Consider the following 14710-nt stretch of genomic DNA (forward strand, 5'->3'; position numbering starts at 1 on the left):
CAGTTCTCAGCAGATGAAGAACAAATGATCATCCACAGATGCACGCATGCAAAGGAAAAATCGTTCATTCCCAAGCTTTCCAAGTTAAAAACAAATGATGAAATGTTGGATAATTATGATTTCATTAGTTACGTGATCTTGTAATTATTACAAATGGGTAAATAGAAAGACTCTGATTGTTTATACTGCTGACCTGTCCCGGTTTTATGCCATTCATTATAGTCAGTAATGTTTACAGCAATTTTTTTCCTAACAATAACATTTCTAATATTTTAATGTGTGTGTATGGAAGGGAATAGCACATGAAAGAATTTCAGTGCAAAATAAACCTAGTCCATTTTACATTTGGAACTCTGCTGTATTATTTTAGGCCCCTAGTCCTCAAAACACTTATGGTTAACTTTATTCACACAATTCCAACAGGACAACTCATAAAAAGCCAAAGCTTTTCTTAAGCATTTTCTTTTGCCCTTTCCTCTTCCACTCTTCACTTCCCAGAGTGCAGGGTAGGATAGTTGTGTCTAAGCAGATTCCTGCATGCACTGAACTCTCTCTTCATTCTCTGCTGCATGTCATTTTAATGATATAATGATATAGGGTTTTGTGTATGGATGAATCTACAGATGTTTACACAAATATTACTTAATTTATTCTGTGGGCATCAAGTAATTATCTGTTTTGCTGCAAGGACAATTTGCTGCCATACTAAGCAGAATGCATTCTTTTACCAGACAAAACAAGCATAGAAGCATTTTCAGTCATGTGTGTTCAGTGTTAAAATATGTTAAGCATGGCATCGTTATTCTAAAACCAGCCACAGAGATATAAAATGCACCGTACTATTGCAAACTGAGTACAGTTTGATTGTAGGACACCCGGGTAGGTTTTTGTATTAGAATATACATAACATCTATAATGCATCTATATAAGGCATCTATAATCCTTCTTCTCTAAAATGTAATTAGTCTTTTTTTATATGAACTGGTAAAATATAGTACATGAAGGACTCAGGGGATTTCCATATAGCCACATTTATTCCCACATGTCTTTCCAAATCATGAATGGTTGTCTTCCTTAAAAATGGATTAGGACGAATTGCATTAGGACATGATTGTGAATCTGAATAAGGTGGAACCATGATCAGTTTTTTTTTTCTTTTGGGCAACCATGTTTTCTTATAACAACCAGAAGACAAAAAAGCCTTTGGCAAGATGTTTCAAAGGCATTTCTCATATGCACATAAAAGCAGTTTTCTTGCTAATTCAAAAATTGGTCCACACCTATAATTTCTTTATATAGCCAAGACAAAGCTTTGGGCAAAATTTTGCAGTAGTATATATTTCAGATACAGACTTGTGGTTTCAGTAAAAGTTCGTAAAAAGGAATTTCCATGCATAATTTCCTTAAGGAGAAGACTGAAGGCAAGCTGCAAGAGACTCACAAGATCAGGCATCAATTCCAAATCGGTTAAGTGGGAGGAACACTGAGAACAAAAACATTCTGAGTGGGAAAACTGATTTAATATACTGAATAAATACCTTTTCAAATGAACACACTCTCAGAAAGGCCCAAGCCCCTCCTATTTTGTTTTAGCCTCTGACCCAAGCCAAGCACATTGCATAACATTATTTTACATGGAAAGAAACTGGCACAGATATGTTTATAAATGGGCAGAATTGCAAATGTTTGGACTAAAATTGCTGTTACTTTATTCCTTACTTGTTCCTTTTTTTCTCTCTCTCTCTTTTTTTTATTTTTTTATTTTTATTTTATTTTTCTTAAATGGTGTTTAAAATGCTGCTTCAAACTAAAGGGAACTTAATTGCTGTCTTGATATCTCCTCATCCTAGTTAAAGCCATTGGGTGTTCTGTTGCAACTCTGTGAAAAAAAAAGAAAAAAAAAAAAAGAAAAAAAAAAGAAAAAAAAAAAAAAAAAAAAAAGAAAAAAAAAAGAAAAAAAGGAAGAGGCTGGGAAGCCTGTCTTCCTTCACCTCATTACATTGTCCATGAGTATTTGATCTCTTGAACTAACATGGGATTTGGCTGAGAAGCAGAACTCCACTGCATTAGGAACTGAAAATCTGTATGAGGAAAGAAGGTCCCTGCCTCCACAAGCTAGCATTTAATGTATGAAAATAAAGTGAATAGGTGGATGTAGTGAATAAATTCTGGAAGCCTGAGGAGTTCCATAACCTTTGTGCTTAGTATAGTATCAGTGTTACTATTCTGCTAGAGTAACTGCAGTCTGCTTTATTGCTAGCCTTGCAGGTTTTACAGATTTTTCTCTTTCCTGTTTAGGCCAAGATTCAGTGAGGCTTATTTTAAATTGTTCATGTTCGATGACATGATCTTAGCACTATTTTGGCAAATATAAGAAATAATCTGAATGCTTCATGTCTCTCAGGCAGGCAGAGTCCAGATAAAATAACAGATCTGAAGCGTGGTCCAAATTTCAGGGTGTACCCATCTGAACTACATTTTTCTTTTCCTGAGGCTGAAAAACATCTAGTTATCTCTTTCTGTTGTTTTTGGCAACTCATTCTGGTTTCATTCAGAAGCTGAGGGCCTGACACAAATGTGGTTGGAAGCTAGACCCAGCAAGTGAATTCTCACCAGATTTCAAGGCTGACAATCGCTCGGTTACCCTCCAGATTTTGCATGTTTATATAAACTGAATGTCTGAATGCATTATGAATCACTAACATTAGTTTATAACCCATTTTCCACAAGTAACAATGACCAAACAAATGTCTTTAAAATGGAAAGCTTTTTTTTTGTTGTTGTTCTTTTTTGTCCCCTGTCATTTTCAAATGGATTTGCTCACAACTGAGGCTGTGAACGTGTCTAGAGGAAGATCACATTCAAAGGGACAGAAAATCAACAATGGTGGGACGTGTTTCTGGGTTTCTTGGCCAAGCTGCGACTCAGTTCTGAAATATAAACATGCATCTTCTCCCTTTGACACTTCAAAGTATGGGTTCAGCTACATTTCACAACAGTAATTTTTCAGCAGAAATGGAGAAGGTGCAAAAAAAAAACCTCCTCCCAAATAGTCCAAGCCTTCTCTTTTACAATATCCTTTACAAGAGGATATCCTGGCACATTCCATTACAGTCATGGACTGTTGTAGAATTCAGGTCTTACTAAAATTGTTAAAAAACAGAAAATCAAAAATAATTAAAGTCAGTGGGGAAATAATTGTGTTAATCAGAAATAAAACAAGCCAAAAGAGGAGAAAGAAGAGGTTAGCCAATATTGTCATATCAAGTTTCCTTGTCTGTTGGAGTTCCTCTCAGGATTATTCATCCAATTTATACGCATGTACACATACACACATTGCATATGTATATAAAGAAGAATTTTAGATCAGAAATCCAAAATATAAAATTAAATAATTGGAGGGTGTAAGAGACACTGTCTTCAGTAAAGTCTTGTGATGGATAATCTATCTGTAAGAGCAACTTATTACTTACAGAAAATGTTTTCCTCTCTTTTTCAATGATAAGTAACCTCTTTAGTGCAAATTTTATTATTTTTGTACACAGACATTTTGTTGAAAAGTAGAGTTGGTTCAGAGGTCAGGCATTGAAAAATTTCTCTTTAAACAAATTATATGTAGTTAAAAGTATATTCAGAGATTTTCAGAATTTTCCCATTTCAAAAGCTAACCAAACTACTTGCTAAAAGGGGGAAAATGTTATGTTGTTTTTCTCTGTTTATTTTTTTATGATTTTTTTTATTATTATTATTTTAAACTGACAAAGAACAATTTCAATAAAATCGTGGGTTTTTTTTTTTTTCAGAATGGAATTTTTATCTAAAATATCAAAAAAAATCAATTGCATATCATGCAAAGAGTATTAACTTGATTTTTTTCTCACTGATTCTGTGCTTGGAATGATTCTGTGGTTGGAACATTCCTTTGAGAATTAACCAATCTGATTGTATGAAGTTTTTATCTAAATCATTCAGTTTCTTATTTTCTCTGAATGGGTAAGGTTTTTATAAACTTCTTTCACTTCTGCTTGAAATAAGGATTATTTGTTTCACAAAATTATTTTCATATCACAAATGTATCTTGGTTCAAGAAATAAAAATTCACTGTTTTGACACTGTACTCACATTATCATATTTGTGATAAGTAAGAATAAAGATAAATTCAGTTTCTTGAAAGTGTAATATCTGAGTATTTTTACTGTTCATTCACTGTTACCTTATGGCTTGGCCATCACAGCAAATCTGTTCTTTAATTTCTCTACAAAAAGTGGCAAATTAGTCAACAGAAGGCCTAGCAATTCAAAGTGTACAGAGAGTGATTGAAAAACCTGACTCCTGGTTGTAATTATTCGTATGATTTACTTGCAGTCATGTCATTTTTATGGCACTTAAAGATATGCTGTGTCTATTTATTCAGTTAATTATTCCAGTCAGTTTTTGTGACAAATGTGCTTAAATCCAATAGAGTTGGGTGCTGTATTATTAGCTAGCTTAAAGCTTTATGGAGGTCAGTGGAGTTGCAGTGAGTTATGTCAGATGGAAAATCTGGCTGAGGTGGGGTTGGAAAAGGAACAGACCAGGATGATCCTCACGGCCTACATTCTCTTTGTATTATTCTGGTGTTATTCCAAATTTCTAGTGAAAAGAATTCCCAGAAGGAGTCAGAATAATTCAGGCTGGAAGGGACATTGTTGTCATCTAGTCCAACTCCCACATATAGCTCCAGCTCTCAGCCTAACCGGATGGTCTTCACTCTCCAGTTTGTCTCCATCTTTCTTATGGCCAAAAACTATATGTATTAAGAGACCTGCTGCTTCAAGGTAATTGGTTACTAGCTGCAACAACTGCTGTAACATAGATATGTTTGTTGGGTGTGTTTCATAGTACTGACCTTTATTGTAAAAAGAAAAACAAACAAAAAAACATCCTACAAATGACAGATGGGTATGGCATCTCTGACCAGGTATACAGCCCAATACCTAATTTCATGCCCAATACCTGATTTCATGAACATGCTGGTGCTGTCCAATGTTCCTTTCTTCTGCCAGGTCAGGCTCACCGCTAAGGAATTTTTACACTTTCCTTTAGGCATCTCAGGCACTTGTTGCAGTCAGTAAGAAAGGCTCTGAATTAATTCTGCTTTTAATATGAGTATCTGCGCAGTAGTGGATCTAGTACATTCCTTGATACTGGGAATAGACCAGTAGAAAACAACTCTGAGAGCAAACTGATGTCCTAAAATAACAGCCTCAAATAGTTGACCCATAAACTTTGAAAATGACTGAGAAGAAATCATTTTGCTAAATGAGCGAATGCCAATTACAATTAAATATGTCTGTATGTGCATATGTGCACGCACACATAATATTTGATTTTTTTTTTCTTCAGTATTTCAGCTGTTTGTTTCAAAAAACACAGACTTGGTTAAATAAACTGGACTTGATAATCTATCTTGCAATTGCAAATTCAGATATCTTAAAACTTAAAAGATAAGTTGCTAATGTGGCAAGGCTGATAATATGATTAAGTACAAGAACTTAACTGAAGTGGTTCAAGTAACGTCTTAGAGCTATAAATTGTTAAAATTAGTGGAGTTTTCTGACAATACTGTTGTGGAATAATTATAGGATTAAAAAGCTGAAATAAGGTTATTTCAAAACCAGTGTACGGTAATGTGAGCCAGAACTCTCGAAGTCCCTTAATAGTTGTTCTTAACTCAGTATTAATACTTTATTTAACGTAACGTGCTGTGCACTCTTTAAATTGTTAGCTTGGAACAGATGATTTATGTTGCTCTTGAATCCAAACTAGAATTAATGCCCTTATCCGATTTGACTGGAATTGTTAGGCATGTTTGTTCTCTGACTTATATCAGAATGATAACAAAAACATAAAATCAGAAACCTTTTTAATGAACATGGGGTTAATTCAAAGTGCTCTGATTTACAGGTATTAGAGTAACGCTCTCTTTCAAGTATTTACTGGGGTGTTAGAAAGTTTGTGCTCCCATTCAGCTCAAACAACTTCTGTACTGCAGTTGCTTTGTTACTAAAATATTAGAAAATGAAAGTTAAGTAACCTGTTGGAGTCAAGTCACTATTTTTTACAAATAATATCTTTCATTATTTTTGAGGAAATCTGAAGTGAATGCCATAGCTAATTCATCTGATTTTATTCAGATCTTGTTTTTTTCAGGTTTCTGTTTTTTTTGTTTGTTTGTTTGTTTTGTTTTTTCCCTGATAGTTTAGTTTATAGTTATGTATTTGAGACCCGCATCATAGTTCAGTCATTTGTTTTCATTACTTTTATTGGCTAACCTAGGTAAAACTGGATTTTGCCAGTATAAAAAACAGTCAGTACAAGAACAGTTAGTGATGCAGTTGTCCTTATTTCACCAAAGGATATGCAATTTTATATTCACCTGTACAAAAGATTTTCAGTCCACTTAATTTTAGTTGAACTACTGGGATAAATGCATGTATTTTAATTACTTTTCTGGTTATTGTCCCTGTGTAGGTTTTGTTGGTAAGGGCAGGAGGAACCACTGTCTGCAGTGCTGCTGCTGGCTGTTAGAGCTGCCCAAAGGAAGTAAAGAATAGGTTCATGAGAAACTTGTTAGTGTTCTCAATTTTTACGAGTAAATGTTTTGTCCAAAATTTTAAGAAAGGCTAAGCTGTTTTATGATCTGGCATGTAAGGCAAGAGATGTCTTCATCTAGGCATGGTTTTGATAAAAAACTTAATGGAACATCTTTAAAGGGCTATGTAGAGCGTGTAAGTGATGTCATGCTTACATATATTCTGGAGAAAAAAAAAAAGGAAGAAACATGAGCCAATGAAGGCTTCTTGTGCACGTAGTTGAGAGGAAAGTGAAAATGAATGTTCAAGCCATGACAATGTGAAACGACATTTCCTATGGCACTGTAAAATGTAAGGCACATACGTGGAAAAATTCAGTGAGAATCATAAGATGGCAACACTGAAATTGTCCTGAGATTAAAAAAAAGGGGAAAAAAAAAAAGTGAATATCTGAGGCTGGTGGGATGAACACTAGCAGAGAACCTGATGTTTTTTCCAAGCCTTGATAGAGCACTTTGGATTTCCATGCTCTGCCAGACTTGCCTGAAGATTCATCAAAATGTGATTTCTGAAGATTGCATGGGTCTGTAGCTTACCTCAGTCTGAACACTGGCAGGCAAAAGGTTGGTGAAGATAGAGAGGCAGTATGCAGTGTATTTGAACCTCCTACACTTGTTAATTTGACAGATTATCATGGTTTCTGTCTGTTCGCATGTATAATCAGACATAGTGTTGTGGTTTAACCCAGCAGGCAGCTATGCACTACACAGACATTCCCTCACTCCCCCACCCCCACCCCCACCCCCATTACAATGAGATGGGGGAGAGAATTGGGAAAATAAAATAAAATAAAATAAAACAAAACAAAACACTCGTTGAGATAAAGGCAGTTTAATAGAATAGAAAAGGAAGGCAAAATAGTAGTAATAATAATAAAGGATATAGAAAACAAGTGATGCACAATGCACTTGCTCACCACCTGCTGACTGATGCACAGCTAGTCCCCAAGTAGTGGCAGACCACCCCCTGGCCAACTCCCCCTGGTTTTATTGTTCAGCACGATGCCACATGGTACAGGACATCCCTTTGGCCAGTTTGGGTCAGCTGGCCTGGTTCTGTCCCCTCCCAGCATCTTGTGCAACCCCAGTCTCCTGACAGAGCGGTGTGGGAAGCCGAAAAGTCCTTCAGTTAGTGTAAGAACTGCTCAGCAACAACTAAAACATCAGTGTGTTATCACTGTTATTCTCATCCCAAATCCAAAACACAGCACCATGCCAGCTACTAGGAAGAAAATTAACTCTATCGCAGCTGAAACCTGGACATGTAGTTATTCCTTGCTGGATTGAATCTTTCAGTCATAAAGTATGTAATATTTATCTAACACTGCAGCTAGGTAAGATTGCAAATGCTAATTTAACTTATCTGGGCTTGAGAGGATGTTCTTTATGAATTAATGCAAGTTGCTACCAAACGTGTAAATCATATGTGTTAAATATAATACTTCATTTCCTCAAAGTATGAAGGTCTTGCACTTGTTCGGTGGTTGTCTCCTAGAAAGATGTCTCCTGCCTCACTGTTCCTAAGCAGCTAAACTCCCCCATTGAGAGATGAGAAATATGGGAGAGGTGAAACACACAATTTTCATTTTGTGTCCTTCTGTTGTTAAATACATCTTTTAATGTGCGCAGGAAGAAATTAATTTGGAAAAATATGTTATATTTCAGAATTACTTTATCTCTCACTGACTTCATCTGTGTAGTTTAGTGGTCTCAAACAGGGCTTGCAAAACTCTGGCAGTCCATAAAGACTTTCTGTAAAACCTAAAGTGTTGTGGACTAAGTTCTGGAACAAGCTATCAAATCATGCCATATATAACTTATATCAAACAGCTCTGAAGCCCTGAAAGGGTCAAGAACCAGAGATTCCATAAAGTCTATTGAGACATTTACTTTTGCTATTGGTTATACATGCAAAAGACTCAGATACTCAGGAGATGAGAAGTAGAATGAAAGCCTGAGGAAATAGCATCCATTTCTGAAAATGTTACAATAAGTGACTTTGCCAAGGTCACTCAGGAAATGAGAGTCAGACTGTATAAATCCAAAGTTTTTAGTCATGCTAGCCCTCCAAAAGCAGCCCTTTCTTTTCTTTCAAATGAAGCTGCTACAAACCACATTTATATTCTAGATGTTGTCCAAAAGAAAGGAGAAACATTTTCAAATTTTCTTTCTGTTGCATCATCTGTTTAATACTTGCTGTGTTGTTGCACATAATGCCAGGATGTAAAATGATTCAGGAAATAATGTGTTCAGTCATGATGTGGGAAAACAGTGAAGCAGTTGGAGAGTAATTTCTCACACCATTCTGCCATGGCAGTTCTTACTGCTATGATTTAAGAAACTACAGGCAGTGGAAAAGGTTCCCTTTGAAAGTGTTTTAAATGTCAAATATAAGATTCATTTCTATACTACTTTAATCCAAATGCCAGAGTTCTGAGCAAAGCTATCAATCTGATCAGAACATCAGGAGCTTTGCCTATCCAAACAGCTGTCTCTTGAACTGGAAGTCCTGCTAACACCAATGCATTATATCAACATATATTTTAGGAAAAGACGAGCTTTATTTCTTTGTGATCTTGTGCTGTGGTATCCTCAGGCTAGTTTACTACAGCTATTTGAGAAGGGGCCTTTGGTGCACAGCAGACGCGTCATGCCCGGTTGTTATATTCCAGAGCAATGGGCTGTGAAGCCAAGACTTTGGGAGGAGGAGAAATCCTGGAATTATTCAGGTAGTAGGAGAAAATCAGAAGGGTCAGGTATACTTGTTAGAGAGATGAGAAGCCTACAGCTGATCACTGTCATCATCAGATGGCATCATCAGATATGACCTCTGGAGCTGATTCTGCTGATGCTGTTCTTGGAAAGAGCAAATCTTTTGTGAAAACCATGCAGCACTCTATATGTGTAGATGGATCAGTTACTGAACATTTTCTGTTTAGTTGTTGAAAAGGTATGTCCATAGTAAAAAATATGCCCTCCTTCAGCTCTAAGTTTGACTATTGTCAGCTAATTCTATTTCTAATTTCCCTTTTCATGCTTGATTTTTTACCTCCAGGAGAAATTTAAAATTTCCAACTTTTTTTTCATTTCTTTAATTTTGTGATTTTTCTCTTAAAATTTTCAAATGATCTGTCCCATCCTTTACGTATGGACATCATGGTATATGACCTACTTGCTTCTTCAGGATATTGTCCTGTCTGTACCATCAAGTTAGCCCAGTTTGGCACTACAGTACACTGAGATCCCCCTCCTCAAGTCATTCAGTGTCTTTTCTTCTGAGCTGCTGTTTCACATTTTGCATAAGGGCTATGCTCTTTGATACAGTTTTTCTCAAAGCTGTTCTTGTGAATTTTTGGGTCTCCACAGAATTGTTTTTTGCAAAATAATCCATACTTTTTAAATTTCAATGGAGTGGAAACTAGATGACAATTCCATTCTGATCTGTGAGTAGTCCTGGATCTCAACAGCGTGAAATGGCTTAGCCATAAAAATTTGTCTGACATTTACTTCTACTGAAATCTAAAGGCCATCCAACATGAGAGTCCATGTTTTCGAATGTAAAATAAAATTATCTCAAATCATTGGAAAGGCTGCCCAGGCAAGCAGGGATAATTTAACATTTTTGTTTGACTGATTGATTGTTAGTTTATTTTTTATTTTTTATGTTTTTTTAACCAAAAATCTACCTCCCCTTATGATTTACCTAAATCATAGTCAGTAGATTATGGGCAGTCAGCCAGTCTCTTTCCAGGATGGGCTATTCAATAGTTTTCTATTGTAGGAAGGCAATTATATGTTGTGGGAACCAAATTTTGAATTATTAGATTGACAAAGGGAGAGAAACATCTCCAACCACATCTCACTGCGCCAGTATGTCTCAAAGCCTTTACGGTGCCTTCTGTTTCTTAGTACCCATCTTCTAATGTGAATGTCCAGGTGTGATTGTTTCCAAAAATGTTGCCAGATAACATTTCTTATGGCTGCATTTGTTGGAGCGGACCATTTGAAGCAGGCATTGACATTTATTTTAGAAGTGACTGCTCAGTCAACAAAGACTTTGCATGCATCTTCCCACCTCCAGCTACCACTACTAGTCTAGTGGTAATGAATGTTTGGGATACCAGTTCTGTCTTGCTCATCAACTTACCTCTTGCAGCTGGTGTGAGCATTCTTATTTCCACATAGGCCAATTTGTTTCAGGTAAGCCAAGCTGTTTAGGTACTGGTTAACCTAAACTGAGGTGAGTCAATCAGACTGAAATTACGTTGACCACATGTGGGCCTTGCCTTACTTAAAGCATTTTAAAACCCAAACTAGTGAAGATAAATTTAGTAGCTTTTAAAAATAGGGTCTACAGAGACTTCCATCCAAATAGCAGGATGTCTTTTTGCAGAAGACAAAACAACGTTCTTAGAAAGGAACAGATGTACTTTGTATTAACCTGTGGAGGTAAAGTGAAAGAACCTGTGTTTTCCTGGAAATGAACTAAGCATGTACTATGCATGCTATAAAAAGCGGTCATACTTTTGAACAACTAATTCCGTAGGTATTTGCTTTTTTTTCCTTTTCTAGTGAAATCCAATAATAAAAAAATAATTAAAGGTTCCCATCATCTTCAGACTTCTTTTAATGAGCAAACAAAATGCTCATACAAAAATTCTATGTAGGCATGGTTAAAAGGAAGGGAAGAATCAGAATATTGCTCAAGCTGTTTGAAGTTCTTTCAACCACAGTAAAATTCAAAGAGCCAATCACTGAATTTTGTGCAGCAGTTTTTCTTCATGGGAAATGTGTCATCCTTGAAAATTAAGATGTGAAATACTGGTCCTGTAAAATAACCTTGAACACTTCTGATGAATACAGGAAGGTTAAACATTCATCCTAGATTTATATTATAATGTATCCAGTACACAATTAAAGATTAGGCATTTGTTAGAGTTCTTAATTTTTGCTGATTAAGGTAGAGCACTTGGTTTTGGAAGAAAGTATAATCAAGAGACTGACTTTTATGTGGATTTTAGAGTAGGGAGAGGAGAGTTGTTTTCTTTTTGTTGTCCTTTTTATTTTTTGAAGCGGAATTAACAAAAGTGAATAGACAGCTTACAGAAAGATCACCATTTATATTATTTTAGTGCTGAGCATGTTCCTTGTAGATATATTTAACCGAATATGATACAAAAATCCAGCAATGCAAAGAATGTCACTGTCAAATAAGTACAATAGTACATTTGTGCTGTTTTGAGATATTTCTGTCTTTGCTACCTACCGTGAAAAGTGTTTTTTTTTTTTTTTTTTTCCCTCCTCCCTTTAAATAGGGAGTTGTGTAACACAAATACTGAGTGTACTTCACTGCTGGCAGATGTGCTCTGTATGACTCCATGTTCCATTCTTGTGGTCAACAGCTATTAAGTCTTGAAACATGTGAACTCGGGCAAGACACACAAGTTTAATTTTTTCTTTTTGTTGCTTTGTTTTAATGTGTAGTTTAAATGCAATGTGGTATTTAGAGAGCCAGCACATCCTCTGGAAAATCCATTCAAATAGTAAGTATGGCCATGTCAAAAATGGGATTTTTTTCTGGAAAAAGATGATCTTATTCATGCTGTTTCAGATGAGAAGAAACAATCAGAAATATTTGGGGTTTTTAACAGAAAAATATTCTCTATAAAAAAAAAAATATGTGAGTGATAAATGGCCCTAACTTTTTGCTTTTACTTGCATAAATAGTTTCTTTAACTTGGTGATTATACTATGTCTAAATGGGTTACTTTGGGGGGGGGGGAGGGAAGTAGGGTGTCAAATGGTCCTATAGAAAGCAGTGTAATCTTTGCCAGTGACAGGAGTCCAAATTTCCTTTGTAACCAACAGGCTAATCAGTTGCAATTAAGAGGCAAAGTAGCAAACTAATAAAGTACACTTGTCACCAGTTGTCATTTTAGTGATCAATTCACACCTCCATGACAATAAAATCGACCTTCAAGTGCTCTAATGACCCTGAATCCCTAAAGTGACAGGAGGATTAGGACAAAGATAATGTGCTGGAAAGGTGCTAATGAAGTGGAGGGGTTATAAAATGAGCTTCATCCTTGATAGACAGCAAAAGGGAGTGTTGAGTCCCACACGAGCAATGAGGTTCATGTAAGTAAAGTCGCATTGACTTCCACATCCAGTCAGGATCAGGACCTTAATTTAATTAATTAGGGATTTTCATTTCTTAGTTAAATCAGAAACATGTAACTGTGGCAACTCTGCTTCCTGAAAGCAGCAGATATTTCTTAGGTAGTTTACTCTACTTTGCTGTTTCCTATCTTCTCTCTGCAAGTTTTACTTTACCAGCATTGATTGCTTGTATAATTTTAACTTTGTACAACAAGTTTTAGAGAGATTTAGTTTGAATAGAATGTACATAACTGTTTTCCTGTGCACTATTTTTTTTAAGAAATGAGAAATTGTGTGTAATTAAAATATAATGTTATACACATTCAATATCAAAAGTGTCATCTTGTTCAGCATTACAAGTATAAATATATTTATAGATAGATACTTTATGATAGTAGCATTTTGAGACATAGAGATTATATTCTGTATCTGTTAAATGTGTCCAGTGTGTTTACCATGTAAGAAAAACAATCCTTTAACTTCTATCTCATGTTAAACTAAACTTGTACCATATCCATAACCAAATCAAAATAATATGTCAATATTAAAAAAGGGGAAAGAGTATAACAGGCCACTTCTGGTATTTTAAGCCCCGGTCTTCATTAGATGTTACTCTGCTGCTTCACTGTAGCTAATTAACTTGTATATTGAAAACCCTTTAGAATGATTTGATACAGGGAGATGTGGGAATATGCGTGCTGGGATTAGCACATTTATATTGCTTTAGCTGCATCCCTACTGCTTGGGTGCTGGACGAGGTAACCATTTACAAATTTAGCTGTATTAGTATAAATTAGTGGTATAAATTCTATTGATATCAATTTCAACAAAATCTGCTTTACTTCAGTGGGAGATGTACAGATAGATAATTTGCTGCTGTGCACAAGAGTATTGGAGTCTGGCCTAAAAGATCAGCTTTAAGAAGGTTTGTGTTTTTGTCCTTCTGTGATTTTAAGAAGAGGAAAAAGTAGAGGTTTCAAAATGCTGATATCAAAAAGTTGGATTTTGAAACAAAATATTGTGCCTTCTTTGATCAGTCAAAACAAAATTTTTAAACACATCTGTGTTATCCTCTGCTCCCCTCAAGATTTTGAATTTCCTGTCTTCTCTTCCAGCTTTACAGGAAAGCACTCAAATAGCTATGTGAGCTTGCTCTACAGTTTGTTTGTTTGTTTGTTTGTTTGTTTTTTCATTTTGCCTACATCAAACAATACAGTACTATTACTAAGTTTGTAAAATCTTGCATGTGCACTAATTAATTAACTCTTCATGGAAAGCTTAGCTTTCTGTGGAAAATTGGCTCTCTCAAGGCTGTGAAAGACTGCTCAAAACTTTTTTTTTCCTATTCTAGAGTGAAAATGAAAGAAATCTGTAATACATAGCACGGGTATGAACTTCCAAACTCTGAATTCAAGCCAAAGAATGTCTCAGGCATTTCTAGAAGAAAAGCCACAAGTGATATGTTTCAGCATCAGTCTGCAGAGTGGCATGAGTCTGAACTAAGAATGAATGGTGCTTTCTAGCTTGTCATTAAATCATTTCTTTTTTTAATTTATTTTTTTTTTTATAAACTGACTTACATTGTAATGCATTTAAGGTTATTCTTAAAAATAAAAATAAACAAGGCATTTCTGTTCTAGGTCTTAACCTTGGCTTGTAATACTCATTTTGAGGAAACTGTTCTGAGCGTCATTTCTCTACACCTCTGGAGAGAAACGGAGATACAAGATTCATTTTGCACAAGATACAAAAGAGTTTTTGGAGAGAATTGACTTTTTATCACTGCCACCCAGGGTTGGTAGAGATTTGATGGTTTAGTCTAGCAGAAGGTGGCACTATCCCTGTGCCAGTTCTGATCCACAGGTCAATACACATAAGATGTAAATCCCAAACCACAACTGTTTACTTGGGATATTT

At 35.6% G+C, this 14710-nt stretch overlaps 2 long non-coding RNA genes across 2 annotated transcripts in view; one reads left to right on the forward strand and one right to left on the reverse strand.

Moving 5' to 3' along the window:
• LOC121065749 overlaps positions 1-14710 on the reverse strand; it is a 33121-nt gene that overhangs the window by 6733 nt on the left and 11678 nt on the right. The gene's annotated exons all lie outside the window — the stretch shown is intronic.
• On the forward strand, positions 7639-14440 carry LOC121065750. Its single transcript, XR_005817292.1, has 2 exons — positions 7639-7968; positions 14145-14440. It is a non-coding gene; the product is annotated as an uncharacterized LOC121065750 (long non-coding RNA).

The sequence above is a fragment of the Cygnus olor genome, chromosome 2, assembly GCF_009769625.2.
Source record: "Cygnus olor isolate bCygOlo1 chromosome 2, bCygOlo1.pri.v2, whole genome shotgun sequence".
NCBI lineage: Eukaryota > Metazoa > Chordata > Aves > Anseriformes > Anatidae > Cygnus > Cygnus olor.